The sequence below is a fragment of the Balaenoptera ricei genome, chromosome X (assembly GCF_028023285.1).
Source record: "Balaenoptera ricei isolate mBalRic1 chromosome X, mBalRic1.hap2, whole genome shotgun sequence".
NCBI lineage: Eukaryota > Metazoa > Chordata > Mammalia > Artiodactyla > Balaenopteridae > Balaenoptera > Balaenoptera ricei.
The window spans coordinates 96,268,816-96,287,866 of NC_082660.1; the positions used below are offsets into that span (position 1 = coordinate 96,268,816).

Sequence of the window (19,051 nt, forward strand, 5' to 3'; positions counted from 1 at the left end):
AAATATCAGAACATCCTAACCTTTCCTGGACGAGGCAGAGAGGGACAAGACAGGTCTTTTCCTACAAGGAGCACAAAGTTTTCAAGGTTGAGGGACTCACTGAGAACATATTTTATACGTGTGGACACAGAAAAACCCACAAACACCCAGAGAAACAGGAAATGCAGGATTCGTCCCTGACCTGATTTAAGGACCGTCTCTCAGAGACTCAGAGAAGCCTGATACGTTAGAGCTACAGCAGACCCTCAGAGCAGCAAGCCTGAGCTTCCTCCCTCAACATGAGAGGCTTCAGGTGCATACATGTGGGTAACGTAGCCCACGTGTCCTGTTCCCTGTATACACAGCCAGCACCTCGTAGATACCTCTCAGTCCTGAGAGTATAACACTGACAGTGCCACTCAGCTCTCAGAAGCACAGACTCAGTGAAGAGGAACACACATGCCTCTTGGGGCTTGGGACATGGGGCCACCTGGGGAGTAAATTCAGGGCCCTAGGGAACTGGAGCTCGGTAAGGGGCAGGGACACGGACTCCCAGCATGCACCAAAAAAGGCGTATCTCAAAAAGAGGTGTGCAGGCGTTTGTCTAAAGTGAACCTCCCGGGACTTCCCTGGCGGCCCAGTGCTTAAGACTCTGCGCTCCCAATGCAGGGGGCACGGGTTCGAACCCTGGTCGGGGATCTGATATCCTGCATGCCACACGACGTGGCCAAAAAATAATTATAAAATAAATAAATAAATAAATAAATAAAGTGAACCTCCGAAAATTCTTAAGCCCAGGTAAAGGCCTTTAATATTAACTATAGTTAATACATTAACTGTATTAACACAGAAATACACACATACACACCCTGCTGGCGAGGCATGAACCATACAGAAGCAAACCAATTTGAGGCCTTTCGAGGGACCCTACATGGATAAATTTCTACTTGGACTGTTCCTTCGTTAAACAATGGTGACAAAAGGCCTTGTGCCGCTTTCTGTTGTTGTTCTAGCCATAAGGAATACCCTGTGTTACTACAGGATAATGCATTTTTAAATGTCAACCCCAGTGACAGGGGAAAGGGTTGCGGATACCTTACACTAACTTCACTTTAACAGACCTTTATCAAGCATCTACGAAGAAGGAAACACAGTGCTTTAGGAGAGAGAAATAAATAAAAGCCTTTAAGTTCCAAACAATTCAGAAGCTCACACGTTAGGCAGCTGGGGAGACACACACGTAAATAAATAATGTTAATCTACCCTAGGATACGTGAGGCACTAGCATAGAAAATAGAAAAAGGTATTGATGCTAACTAGCAAGCTCTCAAGCAGCCTTAACTAAAGATAGAAATAAGGCCTTCTACCCTCAGACCCCTGGTTCTCCCCTTCTATGGTCCTCTGCTCTGCTCAAGTACCACTTCACCTTTTTCCCTTAAAGAAGTTCCAGATATTAGGCCCATTTCCTCCTTTAATTTTCTTTAAATTAGGACATATTTCAGACCTCGACAAAGGTACAGAGAACGCTACACCCATGCAACCATCAGCCGTCTTAAGAAACGTAAGCTTACAAATGAAACTGAAACCCAGTGTACCTCTCCCCAATTGAATTCTCCCTCTCTTTCCATACATTTAACCACTGTCTTAAATAAGTTTATTGTTCTCATACACACCTTTCTGCATACTACATATGTATGCATTACTCCTATGTATGCCTTTTACTACAAATACATGTATCTATAATCAGTCTAATCACTTTTGCATGTCTTTAAACTTCATACGTGCATGGTATCATAATGCTTTTATCCTTTTGGAACTAGGTTTCTCCTTCATCTTTTTCTCCCTTCCACTACTGAATCCTTGCCCCTTGTTATAAGCTGAACTGTGTCCCCGCAAAAGATATGTTGAAGTCTTGACCCGCGGAACCTGTAAATGTGACCTTATTTGGAAATCGGGTATTCGCAGGTGTAATAAAGATCAGATGAGGTCACACTGGATTAGGGCGGGCCCTTAATCCAGTATGACTGGCGTCCTCATAAGAAGAGAAAGAACACAGAAACAGAGACACAGGGGGAAACACTATGTAAAGGTGAAGAAAGAAATTGGAATCATGCGTTTACAAGCCGAGTGATGCCAAGGATTGACAGCAGCCACCAGAAACTAGGAGAGAGGCATGGAACAGATTCTCCCTCCGAGCCTCCAGAAGGAAGCAACCCTGCCGACACTTTGACCTCAGACTTCTGGCCTCCAGAACTGTCAGAGAATAAGTTTCGGTTGTTTTAAGCCACCTGCTTTGTGGTAATTTGCTACGGTAACCCTAGGAAAGTAACACATCCCTCCGGGAGCTCTCTGTGTCTCAGGCCCCTGAGAATTCTAGTGTCTTCCTCAGTCCAGATCTTACCATCCTGTTCAGTTTACCTGCAACAGTACCAAGTCAGTGAATTAAGGCTGGTCCTACCGTAGGTGTACTTAAACGTTTCCCCCATTGCTCTAAAGCAGTGGTTCTCAAACTTTAGTGTGCTTCAGTAGCACTTGGAGGACTTGTAAAACCCGATGGCTAGCAGCCTACCTTCAGAATATCCAATTCAGTAGGTCTGGAGCAGGGTCTGAGAATTTGCATTTCAAACAAGTTCCCAGCTGCTGCTGCTGCTGCTCCATGGCAGGCCAATAGCGCCATCTGGTCTCCAGGCAAGCGAGGTCGTCCGTCAGGTCCTCTCAATAACACGTACTAGAGGCTGGGCCACCATCTCTCTCGTCACACAACTTGTTTATAATCTAATATTTTAATTTATTTGAGGCTGCAATAAAAGGATTTGAAACAGGCTTACCAAATAGTTGAAAGAAATCCCTTTCAATGACAGTAAGGTGGGCCGAAAGAAATAGAACAAAGATACGTTGGAGTCAGTGTTATTTAGGTTAAAAAAAAAAAATCTGCAGCTTATTCATGTCAAACAAGCTTTTATTTTCAATGTGAACAATACTATCAAATTTATCTGTAAAAGGTCAGAATAAAGTCAGATGTCAGTTAATATCATTTTGGGATGCTGAACTTTGGAACAAAATTTGCATTGTGGGCTAATGAAAACTAGAATATCCGTGAAGAACAAATTCATCTCTTCTTTCGCCGTCCACTTCTTTTTATGCCTTCCAACTGTAGGATGGGATAAGAGTCAATTAACAATTGTACACCAATAACATGCAGCAGGGACTTTCTAAATATGAGTCGATACTATGTACATCTGTTGGCTCTCCAAGGAGAGAACAAGATGTTTTCTTCTTGTAACCCAGAGCCTTGGTTGTCAGGGTGCACATCATTTCATCACACCAACCTCATCTCTCTCTTGCCCACCACTATAAATGCTAGATTTTTTTCTTGAGAGGCCACTCTGCCATCTAAATGTCTTTCCACCTTAAGAGCCTATGCTCCTTACACAAATCATAAATCCCTTATAATCCCAGACCTTCAGTTTCCGTATCTGTAAAATGAGAATGGAATGAGGCTGTTATCAAACACCCACAGGTGTGAAAATTAAGAAAGGGAGAAAGAAAGAGCGTGATACTGAGAGAGAGAGAGAGATGAGACAGAGAAAGGAAAAGATGAATGGGTAGAGGAAGGAGAAACTAAGATTGAATTACCGACTCAGGGATAGCCAATAATCTTACTATGGCTAATTTTCTCTTCTTTTGAATAAAAAATCTAAATTGAACTAATATTTGTGAACTACTCATGAAATGCAGTCTTATGTGAAATCCTTAACGTTTTACTACTTTGTAAGGAGTCACCTTCTCAAAGGCATTGTTATTCCAAGAGACTCCATTTCTGTGGCCAGGGGATGAAGGTACCGCTAGTGCACAGCTTACTCGCTTTAGCTGCTTCTTCTGGTGACCATTCTCTAAAAATATAGGTCTCTACGTTTTAGACCTCTAAAAACATATAGGTCTCTATTTCCAGGTCTGATAAATTTCCCATCTGTAGTAGTCTTAAAGCTACAGGACAAAGGACTTGCGGCTGCAAATGAAATACTTTTCAGAACACACTTCCTTCTATATCATCTAGAATGCAAGTCCATTAGTAACATTAAACTGTTTTTCCAAAACTAAATTTCAACAATTTTTTCTTATTTACTTTACAAAAAAAATTTAAAACACGATAGATAGCTAGTGGGAAGCAGCTGCATAGCACAGGGAGATCAGCTCGGAGCTCTGTGACCACCTAGAGGGGTGGGATAGGGAGGATGGGAGGGAGACGCAAGAGGGAGGAGATATGGGGATATAGGTATACGTAGAGCTGATTGACTTTGTTATAAAGCAGAAACTAACACACCATTGTAAACCAATTTTACCCCAATAAACATATTACAAAAAAAAAAAGAACCACAGTAGTGGCAGTCATACCTGTAATTGCTGTTCACAAAAATCACAGTACATATTACAAAAATCACAATGCATATTACAAAATCACACACAATCTCAAGGAACATTATAGTTGTTGTAGATATTTCAAAATATCATTTATACTTCCTATGACTTCGGAAGTACTGTATTTATTATACCTGCTGAAAGATGTTGTTAGTATAGAACACATATCTTACTATATGCAGTGTTAAGTATCTGACATTAAGCTTTTGATTGCTAAGTCACCAAGTTCAAAGACATCCATCTCGAATAAACACATTGCCAGCTGTATGGCAGCTACACAACTAGATAAGCACCCAGGCTACACCCACCCATGACACCCATTAAGTTCTTCTTTTAGAAAGCTCCGGGTAACCTAGATAACTGACCAGGTGAGTGACCTCATTTTCCCTTCCTGTGCCCAAATCCCCTCTTATGTTTTTAAATTTATTTATTTACTTATTTTTGGCTGTGTTGGGTCTTTTTTTTTTACATTTAACCTAATTTTATTCATGCTTGCCTTGGGATGGGGAATAGATCATTCAGTAAACACATAAAGTAAAAACAAAATATGTCTTGACATGTACAACTTTTAAACTACAGTAATGATGTACCTTAATTACTTCCATGCACACAAGTCTAGCATTAGTTTTTTTAAAAAATAAACACAATTAAGACTTCTACGAGCATTTTACAATAAAGTAATTCCTAATTTTTCTTTGTAGATAGATCAAGCACCTCCAAAATACAAACTCCTATACACAGTGAGCACTTCACTTAAAATGAATACTTAAGTAAATTAAGTATGTAGACAGCCTTAGGATAAGCTGACATTATAATATTCAGCTAAGTAGGCAACAAAGCAGAGTGCCAAATGTAAAAAAGTGTATTTGCAAATAAATTTCAAAAACTAAGTTAACTTTTTATAATTAATTACAGAAAATATAATGATTTGCTAAAATAAATAAGATGTGATGTAGTAACACTTCACTATAAAGAATGCATACCAGGGCCTTCCCTGGTGGCGCAGTGGTTAAGAATCCACCTGCCAATGCAGGGGACACGGGTTCGAGCTCTGGTCCAGGAAGATCCCACATGCCGCGGAGCAACTAAGCCTGTGCGCCACAACTACTGAGCCTGAGCTCTAGAGCCCGCAAGCCACAACTACTGAGCCCGCGTGCCACAACTACTGAAGCCCACGTGCCTAGAGCCGGTGCTCCATAACAAGAGAAGCCACCACAATGAGAAGTCCGCGCACTGCAATGAAGAGTAGCCCCCGCTTGCTGCAACTAGAGAAAGCCCGCGCGTGGCACAAAGACCCAGCGCAGCCATAAATAAATAAATAAATAAATAAATATATAAATAAATAAATTAAAAAAAAACAAAAACAAAAACAAAGAATGCATACCAGAAGATTTATAAATGGTGAGGGAATCTTATTAAGAATAGTTTGCTACAATAAACAATGGCTAAATAGAAGTGCATATTGTGAAGCACCATGGGTGTATGTTTTGCCACATACTTTTGTTACCTTGAGGTAGATAATACATGTGTACCAAATTCGGCATTCATTTTCAGTTGCTGCTGGTATCATGTGTTTTTAAGAAATGTGTACAGTACGAAAAACTTGAAAATACTCATGAATGAAAAATGTTTTAGGAAAAAAATAGATATTTTCATGCAATTATGTACAGTCTCACTGTGTAGATTTCAAGGCAAGATTTTTGTTTCCTGTAAAACAGATCATTGGTCCATGAGAGAATGATTTTTACTTGTCTTAGTGCATTTCTTTTGTCTCCTCCTGCATTGCATTATTTTGCTCTATTCTTTATTTTTGTGTGCAAACGACATGCCAGTTAAAGTGAAAACCATCTCACATGTAGAAAAAAAGTTTGGATTTTAAAAACCAAGAAAAAATTCTTTCTAAATGACACCATCTGATTCAAGTAAAAAAATGACTTAAACACTAGTAATAAAAAAGACAAAACACATTTCGTGAAGAATACAAAAAGGAATGTCTGCTGAGTGTTTTAGTTCAGATGTTTCAGAATGCTGCTGTATGTTCTATGAGGAATCTGAGGGGAAGATTTCATAGCAGAAGGTGTTAGTGCGGCCTGTGTTGACTTAAGTGGTGACCCGACTGGACTGTGAAACTGTGGGATGCCTATGGGTTCAAGCTGCTTGTTAAAGAGGAACTTCCCACTGTTGTTCAGAAATCCTTCCTCATTTCCTCTCTCCCCAAGCTTCCCATCCTCTACTGGCTCAGTTTCTAGTGCTGCGTTGGGTCTTCATTGCTGTGTGCGGGCTTTTTCTAGCTGCTGTGAGCGGGGGCTACTCTTTGTTGTGGTGCACGGGCTTCTCATTGCGGTGCCTTCTCTTGTTGTGGAGCACCGGGCTCTAGGTGCGCGGGCTTCAGTAGTTGTGGCACACGGGCTCAGTAGTTGTGGAGCGCGGGCTCTAGAGCGCAGGCTCAGTAGTTGTGGTGCACTGCGGCATGTGGGATCTTCCTGGACCAGGGATTGAACAGGCGGATCCGCAGGCGGATTCTTAACCACTGCGCCACCAGTGAAGTCCCACCTCTTATGTTTTAAATTCACCAATAAAGAGAGAACCTAGCCACCTTGCCCTTGGACCCTAATAAATGCAAACCTCAAGTTCATTTCTCTCTGTCTCTGTCTCTCTTTGTCTCTCTGTCTTTCTCTCTCCATGACCTTGCTATGTGTCCCTCAGGTGCACCATATACCCTCCAGGACCTGTGAGTAATTAACTTTGTTTTTTCAAAGTTTCCTGATGGTTGTTGCTGAGGTGCATGTTACAATCATAACAAGAACCACAAGGGCCGGTCCAGCTACAACATTGGCTCTGGTTGGGGAAATGTCTGTGGGGGTCTCCTCACAGGTAGTACCAGTGGGTGAGTGCCTCAGGCAGTCTTAGCCGACAGGACTACTATTGATGGGATGAGACTGACATAACAGTATATCACTAATTTGTCACTGTAGTATTTTTATAATTATATTTCAACATTATTGGTGCCCTTTGTTATCCTAAATAATTTTTTTGGCATTTAAAAGTTCATGCTGAAAAGAGACGCATAGTTTTCACCAGACTGCCAAAGAATTCTTCACTTACTTGGCAGTCAAAGCTGGATCCATGGTGTAAGTCTGTGATCTAGCTCAAAGGAGGCAGAAAGAGAGTGGAGGAGGGACTCAACAATTGTTATGCCCTGGCCAGTAAATGTCACACATCACTTACACTCCTATTCCATTGATGAGAACTTAGTCTCATGGGCACCTTTAATTGTAAGAGAGGCTAAGAAATGTAATATATCAGGGGAGCCATGTGGCTGTTATTTACAGTGGAGAAAGGAAAACAGAGTTGATGACTTCCATGCTCCATACCACTACTCTGTTTTAAAAATTGAAGTATAGTTGATGTACAATATTATATTAGTTTCAGGTGTACAGCAAAATGATTCAGTATTTTTGCAGATTATACTCCATTACAGGTTACTACAAGGTAATGGCTATAAATTCTGTGCTATACAGTATATTCTTGTGGCTTTTCTATTTTATATATACCACTACTTTTTTGTATCTTCTTCCCCAACAAGTTTTCTCCTTTTAGTTCTAAGAGTTTACCCATAGATTTTTCTTCGTTTTTCTGTGTAGGAAGATTTGTTTCCTCCTTTCCATGACATCTTTATAATGTTTATTTCTTTGTCTTATCTAGCTGCGTTGACTAAGACCTCCAGTATAATATTTAATAGAAACAATGATAGAGAAAATACTTGTCTTTTTCTCCAAGTTAGTAGAAATTCTGCTGTAAACTTTCACTATTGAGATATTAGTATAGATATTTTATGATTAACCCTTATGAAGTTAAGGAATTTATCTTCTATTCCTAGTTTGCTAGGATGAGCTGAGATTTACAACGTGAATAATCATAGTCCTTCATGATCTGACCACAGGAATGAATGATTTGAATGAGGTTTAGTCTTTAACAAGATGCATAAATTACTTAAGGGACAATGTCTTGCTAATGTCCGACTTCCCTCTGGAGATACTGATATTTCTCCCAGAAAAACTACTTAAAAAAAAATTATTTATTTGGCCGCACCGGGTCTTAGCTGCGGCACTCGGGATTTTCGTTGCGGCATGCAAACACTTAGTTGCAGCATGCGGGATCTAGTTCCCTGATCAGGGATCAAACCTGAGCCCCCTGCATTGGGAGCACAGAGTCTTAGCCACTGGACCACCAGGGAAGTCCCTCTCCCAGAACAACTTCTGATCCAACTCATTTGTGGAGCTTTAGGAAGGTGCCTGTGTAATATTAACTCTGGCCTCTGGATGTAGGGTCTGTGCTGGAAAACAAAAGTCTACAAATCAGGGAACCCACACTACAACCCTGGATCTGACACCAGCCCACTCTCTGATGTTGACCAACAACAGTGAATTAATATTTATAGGGCTCTTATCAGGTGTCAGGGTCTGTGATAAGCACATTACATGCTTTGCAGCATTAGATGTTCACAAAAGCCTGATTATAGGAATGTTATTAATGTTCCCATTTTACAGATGAAGAAAATAAGATGTGCAAGGTTTAAGTACCTTGTCCAAGGTCACAAAACAGTGTAAGTAGCAGAGCCAGGATTGTAATGTAAGGCCAGTAAAATCAAACTCTATGTTATCAATGAATTTTCTGTGCCATAAGAAATGAATTTTCCTCTTTGGGCTTCCACTTTCTTATCCATAAAACCAAAATGTGAACTATACCAGGGGTAAGCAAACTTACATGCAAATAGTGCTGATGAGAAAAAAATCTGGAAATGTTTGGGGACTGCATATTTTTATAAACAGTATGTATTTATTTATTTCAAATGGAAAGCATAATAACCGCAACAGCACTTACGCATTTGTTATTATTTCCCTTTCACTAAAGGGTTTCATCTTAGGGCTAGAATATCAGACTGTACATCATTAACAGTCACTGTACTATTTGTGTGTATTGAATTCTAATACTGGGCCTTTGAATATGCATTGTCTGAGATGAAGTCTAGTTTGGTGGGTAGGGGTAGGATGGCATGCACAGGCAAGGGGAAGTTGTTGAAGGATCTCGCGATGGAGAGGTATCAAACTTCAGTGAGGGTAGAGACAAAAGACAGATTAACCAGGACATTCATACTTGAGCAAATGGGACAGGGGCGCAGCATTTGGAAAGGAGTCTGACTGGGATGCAGAAAGAAGATATGAGATATGATGTGAATGAATACATTTCCTTCTCCTTTCCCAGCTTATAAATTAGCAATAAGGGAACTTTGGGAGGGGGGAGGGGGCCTTGTACAGGGGTGTTCATCTTGTCTCTCTTGTTCTTTTGTCCTACGCTTGTTAGGTCACAAAAACCACATTCTTAGCAGTTGCTTTCTGTCTGTGATTCAGTCCTGTAGTGGAAACACCTTTTTACATCCCATCAATGACAATTCTGGCAAGAACACAAAGAAGCATTCTGATGGGATGGTCAGAAGGAGACTGAGAGGTTCATGTATAAGCCACTGCATTTTTATTGTTTTATGTTCATTTATCTTGTTAATGAAATACTGGGATGTGAGGACATGATCTGCATTTTGACTATTCCCCAGAGGGCAGAGAAGGGACATTCTCCAGCCCAATTTCCTTGGAGCTAACTGGAGGATTTTCAGACAAAGAGAAATAACATGGGGCCTTCCTATGCTTTGGGTAATAAGACTCTTGTTGACTACCTGAATATTTGGTCACAAGTATGACCTCTTCCACACCCAGGGCAGTTTGGCTAGGATCCACTCTCCACCCCGGCACAAAGGAAGCCACATCCAAGCTCACACTGATTGTATCAGGCTATACTATTTATTTACCACTGCAGGAAGCACACGCAATTAGTCAACAACCTCTTTCCCAACTACAGTTCCTTTGGGTCCACAACTTTCCCTAGAAAGAGAATACTCCTGGTGCTTTTCTCCACAATCAACAGCAATAAGGATCTATTGGGACTTCCCTGGTGGCACAGTTGTTAAGAATCCACCTGCCAATGCAGGGAACACAGGTTCGATTCCTGGTCCGGGAAGATCCCACATGCCGCGGAGCAACTAAGCCCATGCGCCACAACTACTGAGCCCGTGTGCCACAACTACTGAAGCCCACGCGCCCTAGAGCCCGTGCCGTGCAACAAGAGAAGCCACCGCAATGAGGAGCCCTCGCACCGCAACAAAGAGTAGCCCCCGCTCACCACAACTAGAGAAAGCCACGCACAGCAACAAAGACTCAACGCAGCCAAAAATAAATAAATAAATAAATAAATAAAAATTAAAAAAAAAAGGATCTATCAAACTGGATGGTAAAGTGAAAGAGTTATATCAGATAGGCACAGAAAACTGACTTCAAGGACAGCTACAGCTTTGGTTCCTTTTTCACCAATGTGTGTCACAACATTGTTTTCAGGAACAGTGCACCCACCTCTCTTTGTAGATATTTTTTTACACAAATATACATTCTTTTTTTTTTTAATTTCTTTTTTTCTTTTTTTTTTTTTTTTGGCTGCATTGGGTCTTTGTTGCTGCATGCAGGCTTCAGTAGTTGTGGCGTGGGGGCTCAGTAGTTGTGGCTTGCAGGCTCTAGAGCGCAGGCTCAGTAGTTGTGGCGCATGGGCTTAGTTGCCCTGCAGCATGTGGGATCTTCCTGGACCAGGGATTGAACCCATTTCCCCTGCATTGGCAGGCAGATTCTTAACCACTGCACCACCAGGGAAGCCCTACATTCTTTTTTTAATATTCTTTTCCATTATGGTTTATTCCAGGAGATTGGATATAGTTCCCTGTGGTATACAGTAGGACCTTGTTGTTCCACCTCTCTTAAAGTGCTCTCTGCCTTGAAATTTCCTGGGCTCATCCAAAGTGCTTTGTGACCCTGCCCCTCCACGGGAGAGCCAGCTTGACATCAAAAGCACTGGCAACAATAAAAACAAAAAAATTGGACTACATCAAAATTAAAAACTTTGTGCATAGTACATGTGCTATGGACTGAATTATATTCCCCCACCCAACTCATATGGTGCAGCACTAACCCTCAATGTAACTGTATTTGGAGATAGAGCTTTTAGGAGGTAACTGGTTTAAATGAAGTTATAAGGGTGGTGTCCTAATTCAGTAGGATCAGTAGCCTTATAAGAAGAGGAAGAGAGAGATGTCTCTCTCCACATGCATGCACTTGAGGAAAGAACATATGAGCACATAGAGAGAAGGTCACCATCTGCAAGCCAAGAAGAAAGCCCTCACTAGAAACTGAATTAACTGTACCTTGATCTTGGACTTCCCAGCCTCCAGAACTGTGAGAAATAAAGTTCTGTTGTCCTCTTGCACTATTGGTGGGAATGTAAATTGATACAGCCACTACGGAGAACAGTATGGAGGTTCCTTAAAAAACTAAAAATGGAACTACCATATGACCCAGCAATCCCACTACTGGGCATATACCCTGAGAAAACCATAATTCAAAAAGAGTCATGTACCACAATGTTCACTGCAGCTCTATTTACAGTAGCCAGGACATGGAAGCAACCTAAGTGTCCTTCGACAGATGAATGGATAAAGAAGATGTGGCACATATATACAATGGAATATTACTCAGCCATAAAAAGAAATGAAACTTATTCCAGTTATTTGTAGTGAGGTGGATGGACCTAGAGTTTGTCATACAGAGTGAAGTAAGTCAGAAAGAGAAAAACAAATACCGTATGCTAACACATATATATAGAATCTAAAAAAAAAAAAAAAGGTTCTGAAGAACCTAGGGGCAGGACAGGAATAAAGACGCAGATGTAGAGAATGGACTTGAGGACACGGGGAGGGGGAAGGGTAAGCTGGGACGAAGTGAGAGAGTGGCATGGACATATATACACTACCAAATGTAAAACAGGTAGCTAGTGGGAAGCAGCCGCATAGCACAGGGAGATCAGCTCGGTGCTTTGTGACCACCTAGAGGGGTGGGACAGGGAGGGTGGGAGGGAGATGCAAGAGGGAGGAGATATGGGGATATATGTATATGTATAGCTGATTCACTTTGTTATAAAGCAGAAACTAACACACCATTGTAAAGCAATTATACTCCAATAAAGATGTTAAAAAAAAAAAGTTCTGTTGTTTAAGCCACCCAGTCAATGGTATTTTGTCATGGCAGCCAAAGCTGACTTATACAACATGATAAAAACTATTGATATTTATGTCATATGCCCAAGAGTGCACAGAAAGTGAGGTCACAATGGGGTTTAAACCCAAGTTTGTCCACCTGCCAAGTGCAGGCTTGTCCCACATCACCAAGTCTTTTGGGAAGGGTGAAACTTTATCCAGATGTGAGCAGGATATTCATGCCACTGTCACCCACCTCTCTGAAACTGCCCTCTCCCTTGAAGTTTCCTGGGCTCATCTAAAGAGCTGTGTGGACCACCCCCCATCCATGGGAGAGCCAGCAATATGTGCAGCTATGTTCAGCAGAGGAGGTCACCGTGTTATGAAGGCTATGAGTATACCTGCTAGTGCCAGTGAGAAGATATCATGAGCTTCCTCCTCTGCCTTCAAATTATCTAAACACTGAACTTGAAATTGATGTGTTAGAATCTTATCATTAAAACATATTTAATTCACCAAGTTTGAGGTTTGAAGGTTGTGGATAAGGTCCAGCACCTTCCTTTTGATTTGCATCTCCATTTGACTTTTGATCTCCTTCTAGGATGCACAAACATTGCAGAGGTAGGGTTTTAACATGTTTTGACATAATCCAATAACTTTGCCATTGGTTTCAGCCACTGCCCCATGAAGAGAGTGTTTACCATTGGCCATTCCACTCCTTCTTTGAAAATTCAGTGACCAGATCAGTTGCTGGAAGCTCTGCTGGATCTCTGCCATTGGAGTATCTGTGAGGTTGAACCCCAAGCCCTCCAGGATCTGAGTTTGGGTGCTGGAACATGCCCTAAGGGATAGCACGGCCAAAGCTACAGAAATGCTCACAGAGGAATAGAAGATGCTCCAATCTGAGATCGCCGCAGTGAAACTCCAGTAGGGTTGAATGCAATGTCACCATTGTGGAATGGCATCTTATAGAGAGTAGTACTTTGTTGGGGGAAATGGCAGGTGGTTACTTTAACTTACTTTAATCCATTGTGTTAAGTGGCGCACAATGGATTGTATCATGAAGCCCAGGTACCAGATAGAGGAACAGTGACATTTTGGAAGGAAGGTAATCTATAAGAGATGAGGTGAGAGAACCATTAAAAGATTTAGCTGGATGGAGCACTCCCTGAGTCAGAGACACTTAATAATCGCCCATCATGATTAATAAAACAGTAGCACATATTTTATGGTGTGCTCACCAAGGTCTAGGAGAAGGGCTTTCTTCCCTGAAAAACTGATGATACATCTAATTGGGGCAGAAAATAGGAGAGGTGGCTTGCCAGGGTCACAGAAACCACGCCATACACTTTTGTTCAGATGTAAGAGTGACATTATGAAAAGTGCTGTGAGTAAATTAAATTTATGGAAAACAAGCCACTTTTTATTTGAACCAGCCTTTGGAGAGGGAGGAATCATTAGGTAAAGCTAGCACTCCCTCCGCATACAGTATTCTTTGTAGATTAGAATTTTGGATTGTGTTTTCTTTAATTTGGTATTTTCTTAAGATAAAAGATAAGACATAAGCGATTTCTATAAGAGATAAGACAAGAGAACATCTGTACTTTAGCTAAAGGAAAAACATGTTTAATTGGAATAGGAGGGTGGTGGTTTATGGAGCCATGCATAAAGTCACAGGCTGAAATTCATGCATTTGTGCAATGCACGAAACCACACGTGTATTTCTAAACAAGAAGATGAAAATTTCGCTGAATTTTAGATCTTTATTACCATTATTATCATCACAGGAGACATTTCTAAATTGCAAGGTATCTTAACACTATTGTTCTTATATCCATGTGCATTTTTTTAATTATTAGAAAGGAAGCCAAAAAGATATGAAGTAAGATGCTCTGAGCCTGAAAGAGTACAAGGCAACAGAGTAAGGGTGGGGGGGTCAGCTGTGGAACCCCCAGTGACTGTGGACACGAGTGGTCAGAACGAAAAGTTCTGTGAAGTCATGACAGAGCTCCTTTCTCAACACTCAACTCCCCTTCTTAGATGATATAATCCACTCCCAGGAACTTAACTGCTACACCATAAAACTACATACTATAGACTAGATTGCTCTCCTGAGTTTCCAGCCATTTATCGGGCTGCCTATTGGATATATCCATCAGAATGTTCCACGCATACCTCAATCTCAAAATTTCAAAAAGTAAACTCATCATTGCCTCCAACCTGCTCCTTCATCTTCATTCCACATCACTGTCTGTTGAGGCTCCCATGCCAAAAACCCGGGAGTCATCCTAGGGGTTTCTTCATTCTCATTCCCCACATCTAATGAGTCATGATGCCCTATGAGTACTACCTCCTAAATACCTCTCAAAACTGTTCCTTTCTCTCCCTTTCTACTGCCACTGCCTCAGTTCATGGACTGAACCACTTCACCAGCTCCTAGCAAGTAACACTGCCTTCAATCTCTCCCACTCCAATCCCCCTGCTTCTATACCTCTACCCGACCTCCACATTGTCACCAGAGTCCTCTTTCTTTAAAAGTCACGGAGGCTGGTAGGAGGTCAATTATCAGATGACCATACTTAGACCTTGGCCTCTAGAGTTAGGAATTTGGAGCTCATGGTTATTTGGGATTCTGACTTGTTGATAGAGATGCTCAAGGTTCCAAAAGAGAAAAAAAGTACTTACAGCACATGCCCAAGAAGCCACTTGCATCTCTCAGAAAGCAAAATCTTTCCATTTTTATAACATGCCCTGTATTGCAAAAGTAGAGTGTTCTTATTTACTCATTAACCCCAGGCATTAGCCCTGGGGTGATAGTTTCAAAGCCGATGTACAAAACCAAGGCCAAAAAGAACAAAGTGAAAAATGATAAGGATGGAACTTTGAATGATTGCTTTGCTGCCACATCCTTCATCTATAACAAAAGAGGAAGAGGACTGTCAGAGCAGGCAGGGCCCAGGTTCATGCTAGGAAATGTATCTTTTCAGCAGGCAGGATGAGAACCAAGGGCAAAAGTGCCAAGAGGCAGCAGGGCAAAGACTATTTTCCCCATCACGGCATAACAGTGCTGGGATCAGCAGCCTTTTGAGGGAAAGATACACACAGGCAGAGGTTGGGTGAACCTCTTTAATGAGTGCTGTAGAAATTATTTATGCATTGGCTTGGAGGAGATGATGTCAAAGGTAGCTTCCAACTCTAGACTTCTGATGCTGTACACATCTACGTCTGCTCAGGGGGAAAGCAGTCCTGTCCTCTGGTCACTAAAATCACCTGTGCCATTGCCTGTGCCACAGGACCCCAAAAGAGGACACAGAAGGAGCCAAGGAGAGTGGAATCAAAGATTTCATTGTTCGGCATTCACTATGTACTGAACTGTGTGCTGCAAAGCGCAGTGGGAGCAAAGAGCACTGGACTCAGTCAGGAGACCTGAGTTCGACCTTGCCTCTGCCAATTTCTAGGTCTAGTAGTAGTAGTAGTAGAAACTCCTGCTTCTTGAGTATTTACCATGTGCAGGGCGTGATGTGAAGCATCTAATTCCAGACACTCACTGCTTCAGGACTACGTTAAGGATGTGTGTATGTTAAGATTGGGATGAGTGTTGGGGAAAAAGGAGCTAGTTTGAGATAAGCTTAGACCACAGTCTATGGTGGGATTTGGAAGCCAGGTTAAATAGTGCACAGTTTACCTAGAGGGCATTAGAAAGTCACTTGGGGATTTTGACAAGGCAGTGACTAGATAGAGGTTGATTGTACTGTGACATTGTTTCTTCTCAAGCAAACATAGACAGAGCTTATGGAAATGACCACACTTAGCACTGGGGTTTCAAAGGTGACTGCTAAATATCAGTCCTGAACCCAGGGGATCTTTTTAACTACCTGACACCCACTGCCCAAACTGAGCAGGACAGGGCACACCTCACATATGGGGTAGTCATGGGTGCATGTGTCCTACAGGAAGGCAGTGGAAACCTCAGGTCTACTGATGCTAAGGCAGGTTCATGCTCACTCTTAGTATACAAAACACAGTCTGCTCTCTCAGTTATAGCCAGTTGCTGCAGAAGAAACAAGAAAAGACTGCCTAGAAAGAAAATTTCCAAGTATGTGCCCTCTGGTGGCATAGTTAGAAAATGGCACAGCTTGTTTTCTGCTGCATCTGATCCAGCTGAGCTTTGCTAGCAGGTAGTAACTTCAGGGTCTGTTGCTGACATATGAGAAGGGTACACCTCCCTCCCCCTTCCCAGGCACCCCTGTTCTGTGCTTTGGAGTCAGAGGCACTGGACCTGTACGAAAGCTTGGGATCCATTCTACCCCTGGTCACAAGACCCTAAAAAACCCCCTAGCTTAGAAGTTTGATGACCTTGCATCATGAATGTCGCTTGCTAGATGCAGACTAACTGAAGAATTCTACTTTGCTTCTTATATATCATTTTCATTTTCTAGGTCTCTGTTTTGCTCCCCTCATGCTATCAACTCTAGTAAGTATCTAGTAAGAAGATAGTATAGATGAAAAGGCATAGGACTGATATCAGGAAGATATGCTGTATACTGCTGGTATCCTGCCGGTTCTTGGCAAAGCATCTCCTTCAAGATCTCCAATCTCTAAATTATGTCTACCTGCAAAATGACACCACCATCTGGTATTCCTTTCTTGATCTTCCTAACACTTCTTACCAGACAAGATTTTCCATATTCCTTTCTCCTTTTAGATGCCTGGATGTGTCAAGGGTTCCCATATGGGCATTTTTACTAACAGGAATTCTTGGATGAGAATCACGGGGGGGGGGACTTTTATATTAGGGACATCTGGAAGGGAAATTAACTGAACTAATTATAAACAAAATTCTGGTAATAGGTACTGGGCTAGCTGCCTCTTTGGGATAATAGTTTAAGGTAGGCATTAATTTACTCATTTCATATATGAGAAAATAGAGGCTTAGAGAGAGGATAAATGATTTGCAAAATGTTACACGGGCAGGAAGTGTAAAAGCCAGAGTAGAAATTATTGTCAGGCTGTATTTGTATTGACCCAGCTTAGATAGTGAAGAATGAGCAAAATTTCCAGAAAGTGGAAAGGGAAGCTGTTGCTAACATCCTTGCAACTCTAGGCCCCTCTGACTGAGAGATTTTTCTACAAACAGGAAAAATGATTCCTCAAGGATACAGGATTTCATCTAATTGGAAGGTGAGACTGCCATTTGTTCATTGTGGGATTCTCACTGGTGAAGAGGCAAAAGAGAGAGGTTTGGAGAGAATTATATTATCATGGGGTTCCTGCCACACAATGGAGGCTAGAATAAATGTGGATGGAACTCAAGTGATCTCTTAGGATACTTTCTTACACCACTATGACTAGTGTTAAAATTTAATGAAAAAAATGATGTCATGGGACTTCCCTGGTGGTGCAGTGGTTAAGAATCTGCCTGCCAATGCAGGGGACATGGGTTCAAGCCCTGGTCCGGGAAGATCCCACATGCCACGGAGCAACTGAGTCCGTGAGCCACAACTACTGAGCCTGCGCTCCAGAGCCTGCAAGCCACAACTACTGAGCCCATGTGCTACAACTACTGAAGCCCGTGTACCTAGAGCCCGTGCTCCACAACAAGAGAAGCCACTGCAATGAGAAGCCCGCGCACTGCAACGAAGAGTAGCCCTCGCTCGCCACAACTAGAGAAAGCCCACGCACACAGCAATGAAGATGCAACTCAGCCAAAAATTAACTAATTAATTAATTTAAAAAATGATGTCACCAAAAATGGCAAGTAGGGAGCTCCAAGAATCTGTTCCTGCACGGAAGCAATTATGAAGATGCCAAAACTGTCAGAATCAATTTTTTTTTGAACTCTGGATTCTAAAAAAAAATACAACAACCAGGAGACTGCTTAATGTGAAAAGAGGTTTTAAATTTAAGGAAATGAGAGTTGTTGTGTCACCCACATTCCACAGCTTGGTGGTTGTGAGAATGGCAGACTGTGTTCCTGGTGCAGGTTGTTGGTACCAGAGAGGAAGTATGGACCTTTTTCTCAAAGAAGAGTAGTTGTGCATTTTGACCTTCTGGTGGTCCCCGGAAATATCAGCTCAGAGACTTGCCTTTGTTTTGCTCCCCCCTTAGAACTCTCTCAAGGCTGGAGCACTTGTCTAGGCAGCATTGGTGAAAAGCATTTAAAAGCATTTGCTACCCACAGTCACCTGAGGCAAGGGACTGTGCACCAGGCATTTGTTTTTGTTGTTGTTGTTGTTGTTGTTATTGAGTTGTATGAGTTCTTTATATATTTTGGGCATTAACCCCTTATCCAATATACGGTTTGCAAATACATTCTCCCACTCCATAGGTTGCCTTTTCATTTTGTTGATTGTCTCTTTTGCTGTGCAGAAGCTTTTTAGTTTGATGTAGTTCCACTTGTTGATTTTTGCCTTTGTTGCTTGTGCTTTGGTGTCATGTCTAAAAAAATCATTGCCAAGACAAATGTCAAGGATATTTTCCCCTACAGTTCCTTCTAGGAGTTTTATGGTTTCAGGTCTTGTGTTT

General features: G+C 41.7%; 1 long non-coding RNA gene across 1 annotated transcript in view; it reads right to left on the bottom strand.

Moving 5' to 3' along the window:
* Positions 1 to 2,931: 2,931 nt before the first annotated feature.
* LOC132357720 (uncharacterized) overlaps positions 2,932 to 19,051 on the bottom strand; it is a 36,649-nt gene continuing 20,529 nt past the window's right edge. Inside the window, exon 3 of the long non-coding RNA XR_009500282.1 lies at positions 2,932 to 3,130. This is a non-coding gene — a long non-coding RNA (uncharacterized LOC132357720). The remainder of the gene's footprint in view (positions 3,131 to 19,051) is intronic.